The sequence below is a fragment of the Malaclemys terrapin genome, chromosome 25, assembly GCF_027887155.1.
Source record: "Malaclemys terrapin pileata isolate rMalTer1 chromosome 25, rMalTer1.hap1, whole genome shotgun sequence".
In the NCBI taxonomy this organism is placed as follows: domain Eukaryota; kingdom Metazoa; phylum Chordata; order Testudines; family Emydidae; genus Malaclemys; species Malaclemys terrapin.
The window spans coordinates 6799369-6813484 of record NC_071529.1 but is presented as its reverse complement, the minus strand read 5'-3'; positions in this window follow the sequence as shown (position 1 = coordinate 6813484).

Below are 14116 nucleotides of genomic sequence, written 5' to 3'. Positions count from 1 at the left end.
AGCAAGCTGTTTCTCTTTGGGGTTTGCGCTGTTGCTGATTCCTATATATGCCCTGTATTTTGTAAAACACTTCGAGATCTTTGACAAAAGTGCACTATGAAAATGTGAGAAATTATTATACTAGTAAACCTTTTTTCTCTTTTATAAACTAAGTCCAAACTTTAACTCAGAGCTGTCATGATAATTACTCCTTTTATGCAATCCTTGAACAATAGTCTAATAAATTTGGTATTGTGCTGTCATCCAGCCAGCTACTTGGACCAGTTTTCTGTTGCTAGAGGAATTCAGGAGCCCCAGTGAACTAGTTGTCGGAGAGGAAAATTCCATAGTAAGGTCAGTCTATGTTGTGAAGAATTCGAAAATAGGGAGAGTAGTGAACACCCACAGAGTTCAAGGTTCAATGTGGATAATCACCCTATGTTTTACATGCACCTCCAAACCTCAGAAAGATCTGAAGAACTGAGTGAGATGTCTTGCAAGGGAGAGTTTTCCAGTAAACCCTCTTCTTGGTGGAGCCAGATAAAATATTTAGCCTCCTTACAGAACCTTCCACCTGAAGTTCTCAAGTGCTTTATGTACTTCAATGAACTGAATCTCTACATCGCTCTCTGAGGTAGACAATTGGACCAACTTCTGCTGGTGGAAGAGACAAGCTTTCACACTTACACAGAGCTCTTCAGTCTGGGAAAGGCAATCCAAGTGTCACAACTAAATAGGTCGGATGGATTGTTAAGCATAAGACATTAACACATGTTGCAAGAGACCATTCAAGGTGAAGTGGGCAGGTAACATCTCTGCATGCATAGGCCAAAGGAGGGTCAGTGGGTTACAGATTGTTGTAATGAGCCATAAATCCAGTGTCTTCACCGAGTCCATGATTTTTAGTGTCTAGCAAAGCTATGAAATTTAAGCTCCCAGGCTCATCTTTTGAAAGCATCATACAGGTTCCCTTTGATAGGTCAGATCTAGAGTGATCGCCTTGTGAAAAGTGTTCACCCACACGTGATAGGGTGTTTGCACCTTTTATCATTTTCCTGTGTGAGTTCAGTCGAGAGCGTAGGGACTGTCTGGTTCCCCCAAGTAATTGTTACTGGGGCATTTAGTGCACTGTCCAAGTGCCTCAATTTCGGTCAAATTGGGGTGTCACATTCTGAGACTGGTCACCTCAGTGGGCCACACCTCTATACATTGCCATCTTGGAAGGATTCCAAGCCACTCGTGGCTCAGGCTTTGACCTCGTCTCCCTTCCAGCTTCTAAAGTTTGCTGTGGGCCCAGGTACTTTCTGATGAATGGTGCTGTACAGCAGGCCTTGCTGGCCCCGAGGGTGTAACAGTGAAAGTCTAAACTTGAGAGCCAGGAGATGTGGGTTCTCTTCTCACCTCTGCCACTGCCTGGCTGCATGACCTCAAGCAAGTCACTGTCACAAATCAAGTAAAATGGTGATAATGATCCCACCCCTCCCTTGTGCAGTGATGCGGGTAAGGGCTCATGGGGGGGAAATGGCTTAGTGGTTTGAGCATTGGCCTCCTAAACCCAGGGTTGTGAGTTCAATCCTTGAGGGGGGCCGCTTAGGGATCTGGGGCAAAATCAGTAGTTGGTCCTGCTAGTGAAGGCAGGGGGCTGGACTCAATGACCTTTCAAGGTCCCTTCCAGTTCTAGAAGATAGGACATCTCCATTTATTTATAAGGGCTGGGGAGGTTCTAACCCCTGGCATGGAAAGCTGGAAAGGCTAGCATATCTGAAGCTGCTTGGGTGGTTGATGGCTCAGGCCTATCCGTCATGCTGGCAGGCATAAGGATCAGAGGGACTCCAGCCACTTGCAGAAGGCAGGGGAAGAACATAGCTGTGACCACAGCCAATGTCTGTTCGCCCTCCCTGCCATGCATGGCTAGGCAGCAGTTCTGCAGAAAAGGACCTAGGGGTTAAGGTGGACGAGAAGCTGGATATGGGTCGACAGTGTGCCCTTGTTACCAAGAAGGCTAACAGTATTTTGGGCTGTATAAGTAGGGGCATTGCCAGCAGATCTAGGGACATGATCATTCCCCTCTATTCGACATTGGTGAGGCCTCATCTGGAGTACTGTGTCCAGTTTTGGGCCCCACACTACAAGAAGGATGTGGAAAAATTGGAGAGAGTCCAGCGGAGGGCAACAAAAATGATTAGGATGCTGGAGCACATGACTTATGAGGAGAGGCTGAGGAAACTGGGATTGTTTAGTCTGCAGAAGAGAAGAATGAGGGGGGGATTTGATAGCTGCTTTCAACTACCTGAAAGGGGGTTCCAAAGAGGATGGATCTAGACTGTTCTCAGTGGTACCTGATGACAGAACAAGGAGCAATGGTCTCAAGTTGCAGTGGGGGAGGTTTAGGTTGGATATTAGGAAACACTATTTCACTAGGAGGGTGGTGAAGCACTGGAATGGGTTCCCTAGGGAGGTGGTGGAATCTTCTTCCTTAGAGGTTTTTAAGGTCGGTCTTGACAAAGCCCTGGCTGGGATGATTTAGTAGGGGATTGGTCCTGCTTTGAGCAGGGGGTTGGACTAGATGACCTCCTGAGATCCCTTCCAACCCTTCAGAGTAACACGGCTGTTACTCTGAAACTTCCAACCCTGATATTCTATGGTTCTAGGAGACTTGATGCTTTTCGAAATAGGTTTCATTTCAGCTAGTCCCCATAGAGTGCTGGGCTGGTCTAAGATGCAGGGGAGCTGCTTCTCCGAGGCTCCTGCCTAGCTGGGGGCAGTCCCCAGCCACACCAAGCCAGGTGCTCTCCTTTGTCATTGTATTTCAGAGACGGGGCGGGATGGGGTTGCTGATGACTCAGTGACAGGTGTGGAGCAAGGTGTTGGGTGGGTGGTGGCTAAGGCCACTCCAAAGGTTCTCTAAGTCCCAGAGGACAGGTGACCCCATCCCCAAATCCACTGGCATAACGGGCCCTTTTATCAGCAACCTCAGCAAACAGGACTGGGACCCACTGAGCCCCCGCCCCGGAGCTGTCGTCTCACCAGAAGGGGTCACACGTGGTCAGGGGGAAGTGGTTTGGAACTAGGGTCCATGCTTTGTGGCTTGGGGGACGTCAGCTTCCAGCACTCTCCATCTGGCATGTTTTACCAGCCCTTTAAAAAGTCTCCCCAGATGTGCTCATCTCCCAGGGCAGAGGCCAGACTGTATCTCTTGCCTTCACGTTTCCTCCAACCGGGAACAATCCAGCCCTTTGAAAATTTCATGAGAGCAGTAAAGCACCATCACTGCACGCCATTTCACGGTGACTGCTCTGACAAATGTGAGCCGGGCTCCTTCTGGGGAGCAGGGAAGACAAGCGCAGGGGAATGAAGGGATTAAATATTAATTTGAGAGTTTCATGAGGTTGGAATAATAATACGGGGGGGAGAGGGAGACATCTCTGGGCAAACGGCAATAAAAATGCTCAAATTAGACATTTTCAGCTGTAACAGGAAATGAGATTTTCCCTCCCCCCCCCCCCAGCCTGTAGGGATGAACTTAACCCCTGCTTGCCCTGCGTGTGGCTGCTGTGTACCAATGCCATTTACATCTTGGTTTTTTTACTAAGCAGGGGACTCTATAGAGGCCCAGCAGGGAATGTGGTCAAGTAGGTGACTGAGTCTCAGGACGCCTGGGTTCCATTCCCGGCTCTGCCGTGTGACCTGGGGGGGGGGAGTGGTGCCTCAGTTTACCCAGCTGAAAGTAGCAGAGGCCTGTTTCTTCCCTGCCTTGTGTCAGCACTTATACCAGTGCAAAGTGGTGTTAAAACGTAGCCAGGTCATAAGTGCTGACACAAGGCAGGGAAGAAAAAGGCCTCTGCTATGCTACTTTCAGCTGGGTAAACTGAGGCACCACTCCCCCCCCCCCCAGGTCACACGGCAGAGCCGGGAATGGAACCCAGGCGTCCTGAGACTCAGTCACCTACTTGACCACATTCCCTGTTGGGCCTCTATAGAGTCCCCTGCTTAGTAAAAAAACCAAGATGTAAATGGCATTGGTACACAGCAGCCACACGCAGGGCAAGCAGGGGTTAAGTTCATCCCTACAGGCTGCGGGGGGGAGGGAAAATCTCATTTCCTGTTACAGCTGAAAATGTCTAATTTGAGCATTTTTATTGCCGTTTGCCCAGAGACGTCTCCCTCTCCCACCTGTATTATTGTGAATGGTGACCTCTATGTAGAGCCTGGTTCTGATGTTGCTGTCACAGACCGATAGGGTGACCAGATGTCCCGATTTTATAGGGACAGTCCTGATTTTTGGGTCTTTTTCTTATATAGGCTCCTATTACCCCCCACCCCCTGTCCCGATTTTTCACATTTGCTGTTTGGTCGTCCTACAGACCGAGTGTCATGAATGAGACTGTGAGCAAACTTAGTCCTCGGCTGGGAATGGAGACATATCCTGAAGAAGCCTGCCTTCTGTTTCAGAAGGAGTCAGTGTGGCGGCTTTACTAAGCTGAATGACTGGCATGTTCATTTATAGCTTCTTGGCTGGCTCTATAGCCAGCCTCTGGACTTGTGGATTAATTCATAGCACAGAAGGTTTGGGGACTTTTTTGCAGCCTGGTGAATCGGATTGGGTATGCCGGGAGACTTGAGTTCGATTCCCTCCGCTGCCACGGACTGACTTTCTGACCGTGGGCAAAACACATGACTTCTCTGTGCCTTCATTTCTCCATCTGTAAAATGGGGAGATTGACCCTGGCACACCTTGACGGAAAAGGGATTAGTCAGATGATGTGGTTCTGGCCTGGAAACAGACTTCTTGAAGCACGGGGGAGTTGGAACCTCTGGCTGTTTTTTTTTTTTTTTTCAAACGCGAAAAATAAACGGGAGGGAAACAAAGTGACGTGGACACGTCACAGCCTTTCCACAGGTTTGATTGACGTTCGGGTCTGGCAATGAGCAAAGGCTCCAGTGGAGAGGAGGGTCTTCCTTCCTCCGAGCAGGGCCAGCTACTCCTAGACCCACTGGGCAACTGTGAGTGATCTGTGGGTCCTGCCGCGTGCTCCTTGGATTATGGAAGGCACATGCTGCTAGGAAGGGTGGAGCAGTGGTCAGGGTATTAGTCTAGCACTTATAAGCCCCATAGTCAAGTCACTGTGTGTGTGGAGTCACCTGGCCTCTGTTCCCATCTGGAAAATGGGGATAATAACACTGACCTACTCAAAAGGCGGTGACGAGAATAATGCAATGAGTGGGAGGTGATCCGGTAATAGGGGGCTGTAGACAGCTAAGTAGAGGGGTTGTATTTTATCCCCATCTAGCAGCTGGGCAAACAGAGAGAATAATAGGTTTATTGTTCGTATCAGTTAGGAGAGTGCTCCTTTCGCTCAGGGACTTGTGTGTTTGGAGCCAAAGCCCTGGGTTCTAGTTTTGGCTCCCCAAGGTTTATACAAGATCTGGAATTGCATCTGCTATCGGCAGATGTGGACCTGTTCATAGCAGAGGGGTGCTGTCAGCAACTGGGTAAAATCCAGCGATGGACAAAGAGCTCTCGAGTTCTTTCCTTTCCTTTCTTTGTTTTGGTCTTGTCACTGCTGTAAATGAAGGGCTGTCTTCGCAAGATCTCAGTCCCCCGGAGCCTGAGAGCAGGGCGCTAAATGTCACCCCGGCACTACCCCATATGGTGAAGGCTGAGCCGGCGCGATTTGTGGGGCGGGAGGCAGCCCCTGGAGAGGGCTTCGTTTGTTAATCAAATCAAGGGAGCAAAATGAAATGCCACCTGCTGTCTGTCTCTCCCACGTTGCATTCTGGGCTTTTGTGCTGTTGTCCCATTGAAGGAATTCACGGGGGCTCCTAGTTTCAATCTGCCTCAGCCCCCAGCCAAAGAGGGACCCCAGGACAGCCCCCGTCCTGCTGAACATCCTCCCACATCGTTCTCTGGCCTTGTCTAGCGCTGTGGGAAATCATTAAACTCTGCCACTCTGTAAAATGCTCCGCGCTCCGATGCAGTCAGAGAATGAATTCCAAAGACATGAGCATCCAAACGCCCGAGACAGCGCTTACAATAACAGGAGGGGTCAATGGCTGGCTAGGATGGGGGGAACTGGGTAGCCCAGGGCACTAGCAAGACCCTACAGAGCTTTTTACCTTTAGGTGTCTGCTTTAAAGCCACCCTGGCTGGATAGCAACTGCAACTCGTCACCACCTGCCTGCCTGCTGCGTGGTTCATGTAACAAGTCTGGGGGCCTCAGCCCAGCTCTTCCCTAGTGGCCCTCGGCCCTGTTCTCAAAAGCGCGCCGCTCCTGGTTAGGCAGTGAAACAGAGCGGCCAGATTTTCCCAAAGTGTTTGAGGTCAACGGGGAGCCGCTGGGGAGCTGGGCACGTAAAAATCTGGCCTTTGTTGGCAGCATCTGTTAGCGAGGGTAAGGATGGAGTGGGCCATAGAAACTCACCTACCAGCTGACCCCTCCGGCTGGGCAAGTTGAGGCACATTGATGGGTGGGGACGATACCTGCCCCGGGGGAACTTCCAAAAGCACCTAAGTGATTTAGGCACCTACATCCCATTGACTTTCAATGGGATTTGGGCATGTTTGGAAATGTTACCTGTGGTCTCCAGGGCTGTCAGGCTGGCCCCTTCAAAACATCTGGCCAGGACTGCACCTTCTGTGACTTCCAACCGAGGAGTGTTTCACAGCATCTCCTGCAGGCATCTCTGTTGCGGGCAGGGGGGGTCACTTACCCAAAGGGAAAAGGACAGCGCTTGTCCCTTGTGCCTCCACTTGTCACCGCGCATGGTGCCGCCGCCTTCTGCTTGGTGCTGCTAGCGTGTTCAGCTGCGGGAGCCTTCTACCAGAGCGTGCCCTACTCACGCATCAGGCCAGTGTGCTAGTGCCATGGGTCGTTTGTGGCTGGGCTGAAGCCTGCGGGAGGAAGGGGAGATATGGGGAGACAGCGGGGACGTGGGCGTGTGACAAAGGCATTAGTCCACGTGGAACTGAACGGGTGCCTATTAGCTCAGCCTAGGTTTGGGGAGAGTCCCTCAGCGCCGGAGGAGGTTTTTGCTAGTCCTCCACCCGCCTACGCTCCTCAGAGTGGCTGTGGAGGTTTTCTCTTCCCGTGTGGTTTTTTTTTTTGCCTTCCTTTGGCATAAAACTATTAAAAAAGCCAAAGGGCGGCCCACACAAGGTCTCTGAATGGACGTGACCCCACGGGCCGCAGGTTTAACTAAACCGAGTCAAAGACCCATCTAGTGACCAGTACAGAGCCCTGTCGTAGAGACACTGACTTCTAAGCCTTGCTTGCTTCGATGCAGAAGGCCTTGGGGGAAAACCCCGTGAGGGAGGAGAGGTACTGGAGCTAAAGGACAAGACTGGCACAAAAACAAATGGGGATCAAGTGGCCATGATGAAATGTAGGCTTGACATGAGAAGAGGGTTTCTAAGCAACAGCAGAGGGAGGGTCTCGAACAGCCTGCCAGTAAGAGCAGTGGGGCCAGGAGACCCCAGGAGGCCAGACTAGATGATTATCGTGGTCCCATCTGGCTTTAGAATCTGTGAAGATGGAGCTTGATAAATTTATGAATGGGATGATATGATGGGATTGCCTTGGTTACCCAGGAAGTCCTACGCCCTGTGTTCGAACAGAGCATCTCTTGTTCCCGCGATATACCGGGACATGATTGGAGGGTTACCACAGGATCATCTCGCCCTGCTAGAAGCGTGTCAGGAGATCTGAGGACAGCAAGCGACAGCTCATTAATCTGGGAATTGAGAACTTTAGTTATAATTGTTTGCAGGGTTGTGGTAGCTGTGTTGGTCCCAGGATATTAGACAGACAAGGTGGATGAGGTAATATCTTGTATTGACCCAATGTCTGTTTGTGAGAGAGACCAGCTTTCAAGCTTACGTAGGGCTGAAGACCTAAAGAACTCTGGGTAGCTCGAAAGCTTCTCTCTCACCAACAGACGTTGGTCCAATACAAGATGTTACCTCACCCACCTTGTCTCTCTTAAATATAATTATCATGTAATCAGCAGGAACCTATAATTATTATTTATGTAATAATATAATTAATATATTTATCTATTATTTATATTTATGTGCCTAGTGCTTCTGCCCCTCAAGCTCGGTGCAACACGTGAATTAATTCCGCACGAGACTAACCTGACCAGAAAGAGACATTTGTGTCTGAATTTCAGCAGTAAACGGAGATCCGTGGCATGACATTCAGTTTTGATTGGCCTTGCCCCCGAGGAACTGCATTGCAACGTTATTATAGCTTGGCCCAGCTAGTGAGGAACAGCCTCAGAGGCCTCATGCAGAAGTTCAAATAACACTGTGGTTTTCCAGCCCTACCACCTCAGCCTGTGAATTTGCTCACAGTCTAAAGGGAAGCGGCGGGAGGAAGGCCAAGGGTCAACCTGGTTTCTGCCTGAAATGGCGTGGGAGCTACTACACAGCCTCCGAGTTAGTCCTGAATCAATCTCCACACTCACGAGGGGGTGCTGTTCTGCAGGGAGTTGTGTGGGGGATTCAGTAGGGGGCGCTCTCCTCTCTGATTAAAATGTCCCAAAGTGGTGGTGGTGGTGGGGGGGGGGGGATGCTATGCTGCCGGGAGTGGTGGTGGCTCAGTAGTGGGCGATCTGCCCTCTGAGTCAGCGCTGAGCCCAGTACAATGCTGGGAGGCTCTGTGAGTGGGCGGGCACAGTAGGGGGCGCTCTCCCCTCCATGTAGAAATTGACAGCTTGAGCCGTGTAATAATTTTTCGAACATAGCATAGTAATAATTAGCACTTCCTGTCTGCAAACCGCACCGCCGATCCCACCCAACTCCCCTCGCATATCGTGACCCCCGTAACAGATGGGGAACAGAGGTGCAAAGGGGGCTGGCTGTGGGGGCTTGGCTCCTCTCCCATTAAAGGGACAGGAATAGTAATACACACAGTGTACTTGTTAGCAGTAGATGTCAACAGAGGTGAGTCTCCTTATCCCCGCTCTGCAGTTGGGGAAATGGCAGCACAGAGTGGGTAAGTAACTTGCCCCGGGGCAGAGCTGGGAAGAGAACCCAGGTCTTCTGAGCTCTGTCCACTAGGCCGCACTGCCTCCAAGGTGCCAGGTTAATTCTACAGCTCACCACCCAATTTTAGCTCATTTGGCACCCAAAAAGAAATAGCAGGATCAGGTTCTGCTTTGTATTTTGTGCCCTGGCTTCAACCCCCGATGCTTTCTGATGCCCATCATCGGCTGGAACTTAAAGACCATGCCCTTGGATCTGAGGCTCTGGTCTTTTGGAAACAGTTCCTCTTGAGATGTCCTAGATGTGGGGAGAAAAGGCAGGACTCTGGGGTCGCATCCAACAGGTGCGAAGAGCCATGACTGAACCAGCCCTTCCTTCTCCGGGAGACAAACACACCTGCAAAGTCCCCGTGAAATAATTAAAAGCAGTTTTAATCGAACAGAGTTGAGAGCACACCAGGCAACACACAGATTTTTAAAGCAAATTGTGTACATCTGAACAATCGTATAACAGGAGGATGAAATAATTAGTGACACCCACACACAGAGCTGCTTTTTGTTGTCGTTTTTGAAAAAAAAAATCAGATTGCTTTGAGCCAAAACGACACGAGCCGCTTTTAAAATGCCCTTCAACCCAGGACTTTGGAGTGGTTTCTTAAAGTCCATTACGTTATCGTTTCATATGTACAATGGAAACACCCCCAGGGCATATCCCTTCTGTGAAGCAGAAGCTCCATTGATGTCTCCCACCAGCACACAATGGATAAATCAAACCGACCTCGTGGGAAGCCGATTGGGGGTTCTGTGTCGTGATTCAGCTCCCTGTTTGAAATGCTGCCCTTTGCGGCGAGAGGGCGCAGTGAAATCCGCACACAATGCTGTACCCACGACAGTATGGCCTTGCTGATTGGGATGTAAGCTGTGTGCTGGTCAAAGCGCTCGGAAATCCCGTTCTGTTGCCTGGACAAAGCGAGGCCTCTCGGAGAAGCAAAATAAAGCGGCGGGGTTTCGTTTGGTGGCTCTTAGGTGAGATGGTTCCAAATCCTTATGCAGGTGACTTGCCCTGGTGAGGCCCCTCCATGGGGAGCAGGATACAGGGAGAGGGAGAAAGGGATTAGTGAGCCAGCTTGAGGTCTCCCAAACTGGCACCATCCTGCATCCATTCTCCCGGGCACCCAAGGACAAACTAAGATCATTGGCCCGCATGAGGGGATCCCAAGGAGGGAGCGCACTGGCCCCTCGCTGATGGATTTCCGTGTTAAAGTGGGTGGGAATCGCCTGGATGTGATGGTTTGTTTAGGCAACAGTTTTTATAGCTTGTGGGATGGCAATGTTCATTTCGTTTATTTGGCGAGGTTTTAGGCTGCAGGGCAAAACTATGACTGCGAAATCACGGGGCACTGGTGCCATTCCACACGGAGAGCTGGCAGGACGTAGGCTTGGCAGCAAGTTGGGCATCACACGTTGGCCTCAGTTTCCCTGGAATCTGATGAATGCCATTCCTGGTTCTGCTTGCACTCGTTTCATTCTCTTTGGAGTTCACTTTCCGTATTGGATCCCTCCGCACCCTGGAGCCGGTGAACGTTTTTTGACTCTGCCTATTGTAAAGGGGTTCATTTGAATCAGGTGTTCTACGCGGCAGTCAATCCCATCCGGCTGGAAAACAAGGAGTTCCTGGGTCCCATTCCTGGGTCTGAGACGCCGTCGGCAAAGTACCAAGCCGTTGCCTCATTCCTGGAGCTGAGCGCCACGTTTTTATTGAATATTTTTTTGCCGATATCAAAATGCTGAGAAAAAGTGTCAATTTGACAACAGCACGTTTCGCAAAACCTCCCCCTACGAAGCGATTGGATATTATCCTAGCTCGACATTTTTGGCGTGGACTGCTGTGATTTTTCAGTTTGAAATGATTTTTGACATGAAATGTATTTTTTTAATATTTTTAAAAAAGTAAAAGGGTTTCCAAAGGTTGAAATTGAAATGCAATGTTTTGATTGTACCAACATGAAACGTTTCCATGGATCCAAAGTGATTTTCCCTCCCAGAATTTCCTTTTGCGGGAAAATTCAATTTTTTGGTTTGTTCCAGGTTTGGAAGGGAACAAATTTAGAAACTGTGAAATTCCTTTGAAATGAAAAATCCAGGTCCTGCCCAGCTCTACTCATTTCTCCACAATGCTGCAGCACCTTGGAATTATTTTGGGGAAGTCCCATGGCCTGTGCGATACAGGAGGTCAGACTAGACGAGCACAATGGTTCCTTCTGGCCTTGGTATCTATGGACTTCTGTGTCTTCAGGTTGTGACATGGCTTGGATGACATGATGTTGCTGCATCACCATGTGCTGGTGAATCACCCCAATGAGAGAGCAACATCTTCAAGTTAGAACATGGTAACTATGACCCTCAGCATCAATTTAGGGCTTTTCAATGACCTGTGGGTTGTGAAGCAATTTCTGGGCATGTGGCAGCTGGTCATGGGTGGGCTTAAAAGGTCCAGAGATGGATCTCAGTTCAGGGAACATCCTGAAGGTTGGATGGAGGTTTTCATTGTGTGTTTTCTCCTTCTCCTCTCTAGCACCTTTCATTCCAGGATAACAAAGTGTTTTGTGCATATTAATGTGAAGCCTCAAAACTCCCTTTTGAGGAAGTATCATTAGCCCCACTTTATAGTGGAGAAAACTGAGACACAGAAAGGTGAAGTGACTTGCCCAAGGTCCTACAGTGAGTCAGTGGCAGAGTGGGGATTAGAAGCCAGGGGTCCTCAGGAATGAAGCATCTCCTAAAGCAGAAGGAAGCTAGACTAGTCAACCCTTTAACCATTACACCATCCTGCCCTTTAACCAGTGCACTCTCCTTGCCCTTATTAGAAGTGTTTGTTCATCTGTAGTGGCAACACTGATGAAATCTTGGCCCCAGTGCAGTCAATAGCAAAACACCCATTGACTTCAATGGGGGTCAGAATTTCACCCGATGTCTGTAAATTTTGCATAGGGCCCACCTGCCCCTGAGCACTAACTAGCTCATGTTTGGGGAGGATAAGGTGAAATGGGACCCGCAAACCACACCCCTGCTTTAGCCCCTTTGCCAGACAGAAGGTCCTTCCTACACCCCATCCATCCGGGAAATATTCTGCTGCGAGAACTGCTGGCTCGTCAGCCACGTGGAACCGACAAACACAAATGTGACCTGCCTGTGTAGGGAACATGGGACAGTTCAAACAAGCACAAAAATGGCCATCAGGGGAATCGGCCAGGACCCCAGAGAGAGCCAAGCCTGGTTCACGGTCACTCTATCCCCTGCCTGGAGTGGTACTTCCTGGAATGAGACATGCTGTCTGGCTAGCATTGGGTTACCAACCCCGCTTGTCCTTCTCCGAATGGCACAGCCTTGTACAGTCATAGATTTAAGGCCAGGACTCCAATGATCAGCTAGTCTGACCGCCTGTATACCACAGTCCTGAAAACGTCACCCTGTGATTCTGGCAGTAGGACAGCCCGTTTCCATTTAAAGCCTCCCGGTGATGATGAATTTGCCAGGTCCCTTGCTAACCTGTTCCAAGAATTATTTCCCCTCGGTGCATCTGGTTTCCCTTTTGAACTTTCCTGGCTGCAGCTTCTAGCTGGTGGATTTTGTTCTGCCTCTGCCAGCTACCTAAAAGAGCTTTCTACGACTGATATATTCTCTCGGCATAGGTATGGATGGATAGGGCTTCTGAGTTTAGGTTTTAACTGATAAACACTGATCAAACACCCCGGATACAGAACCCCAAAACAAACCAGTGTTTATCCAGTCAACACTGAAAAACACCAGGAATGGTTTCTCAATTCACGTGGATTTCACCCCTTTCCCAGCCCTGTGTGTTTACATAGGTGATGTCCCTACTCACTGGCTTGTATCTATGGGCTTGTCCACATGGAGCACCACTGCGGACTACAGGAGTGTGACTTCTAAAGCGCACTAGCGTGTTGTGCATTAATTGGTCTGTGTAAACCTTGCTGGTGTGCACCAGTTTCCCTACTGCACACGAACATGGTGCAGTTTGCAGCGGTACGAGGTGTATATCCAAAGGGAAAGCCCTGAAAATAACCCAGTTTTTGGACATCCACACAGAACTCAAAAATGGCTAAAAATACCCTTCCCCAATGAAATTAATAAACCCTGAAAAATAGGACCCTACTCACAGACCACAAATAAATTGCCTTTTAACCATCTTGGATAAACTAAGCAGATGGAGCTCCATTAGACTCTCACTGGAAGGCAGGTTTTGCAGATCTTGAATCAAATGTATAAGTTTTTTCTAAACCTTCGCCAGTGGTTGATCATCCTTTTTGAAGTGCGGACACCGGGTCTGGATAAAGTCTCTCCAAGGCTGTAGACGGAGGTAGGGCCATGGAGTGAGAGAGGTATTTCAGAGAAGACGCTGGCACTCTTGGTAGAACTTAATAACGCTGAGCAAAGACTTTCGGAGGAAGGTCAGTACAAGGAGATAGGTGTAGGTCTGTGTCATAGGGTTGGATGGGAAACGGATTCCCCGTCCCATGAACATTTTTCAGATTTTGAACATTTTTCCCATCCCAAATTGGGATGAAAAGTGGAACTCTTGAACATTTTCATGACCCCCCCACAACCGCCCTCCTCCAAATTTCACTTCGGGCCAATTGAAACATTTATTTCAATTTCAACCATATTTTTTTTTTAAAATGTCGTTACTCTAATTAGCTTTAATTTCTGAACAAAAAGTCTTTTGGACTTGGAAAACCATTTAGAAAACATCAAAACGGGACCTTTTTGGAGCTTCGAAACTTTCTTTTCAACCGCTGAGGAATTCGTCGTCACTCAGCCGTTCCTGAGAAAACGTGCAGTTTAGAAAAATGGACATTTTGGGGAGAAAAAAACGGCTCATCGAAGAATTCCTGACTAGCTCCACTGTCACTGCCGTGAGTTTACGGGCTGAGAAAAGCAGGATTTGCATTTCTTTGTTAGTCATCTGCAATTTTTCTGTCGAGAAGGCACAAGCAAACCTTGCCCACAAACGATCTGTTTCCTAGCTCTCAGCTAAAGCAGTTCAGGGCAGCTGGGAATGTTTGCCACACAGCTCTACCCACCCGGCCCATACAAGGCCGAAGATCCAGAAATCTGGAGGGTTTATGCA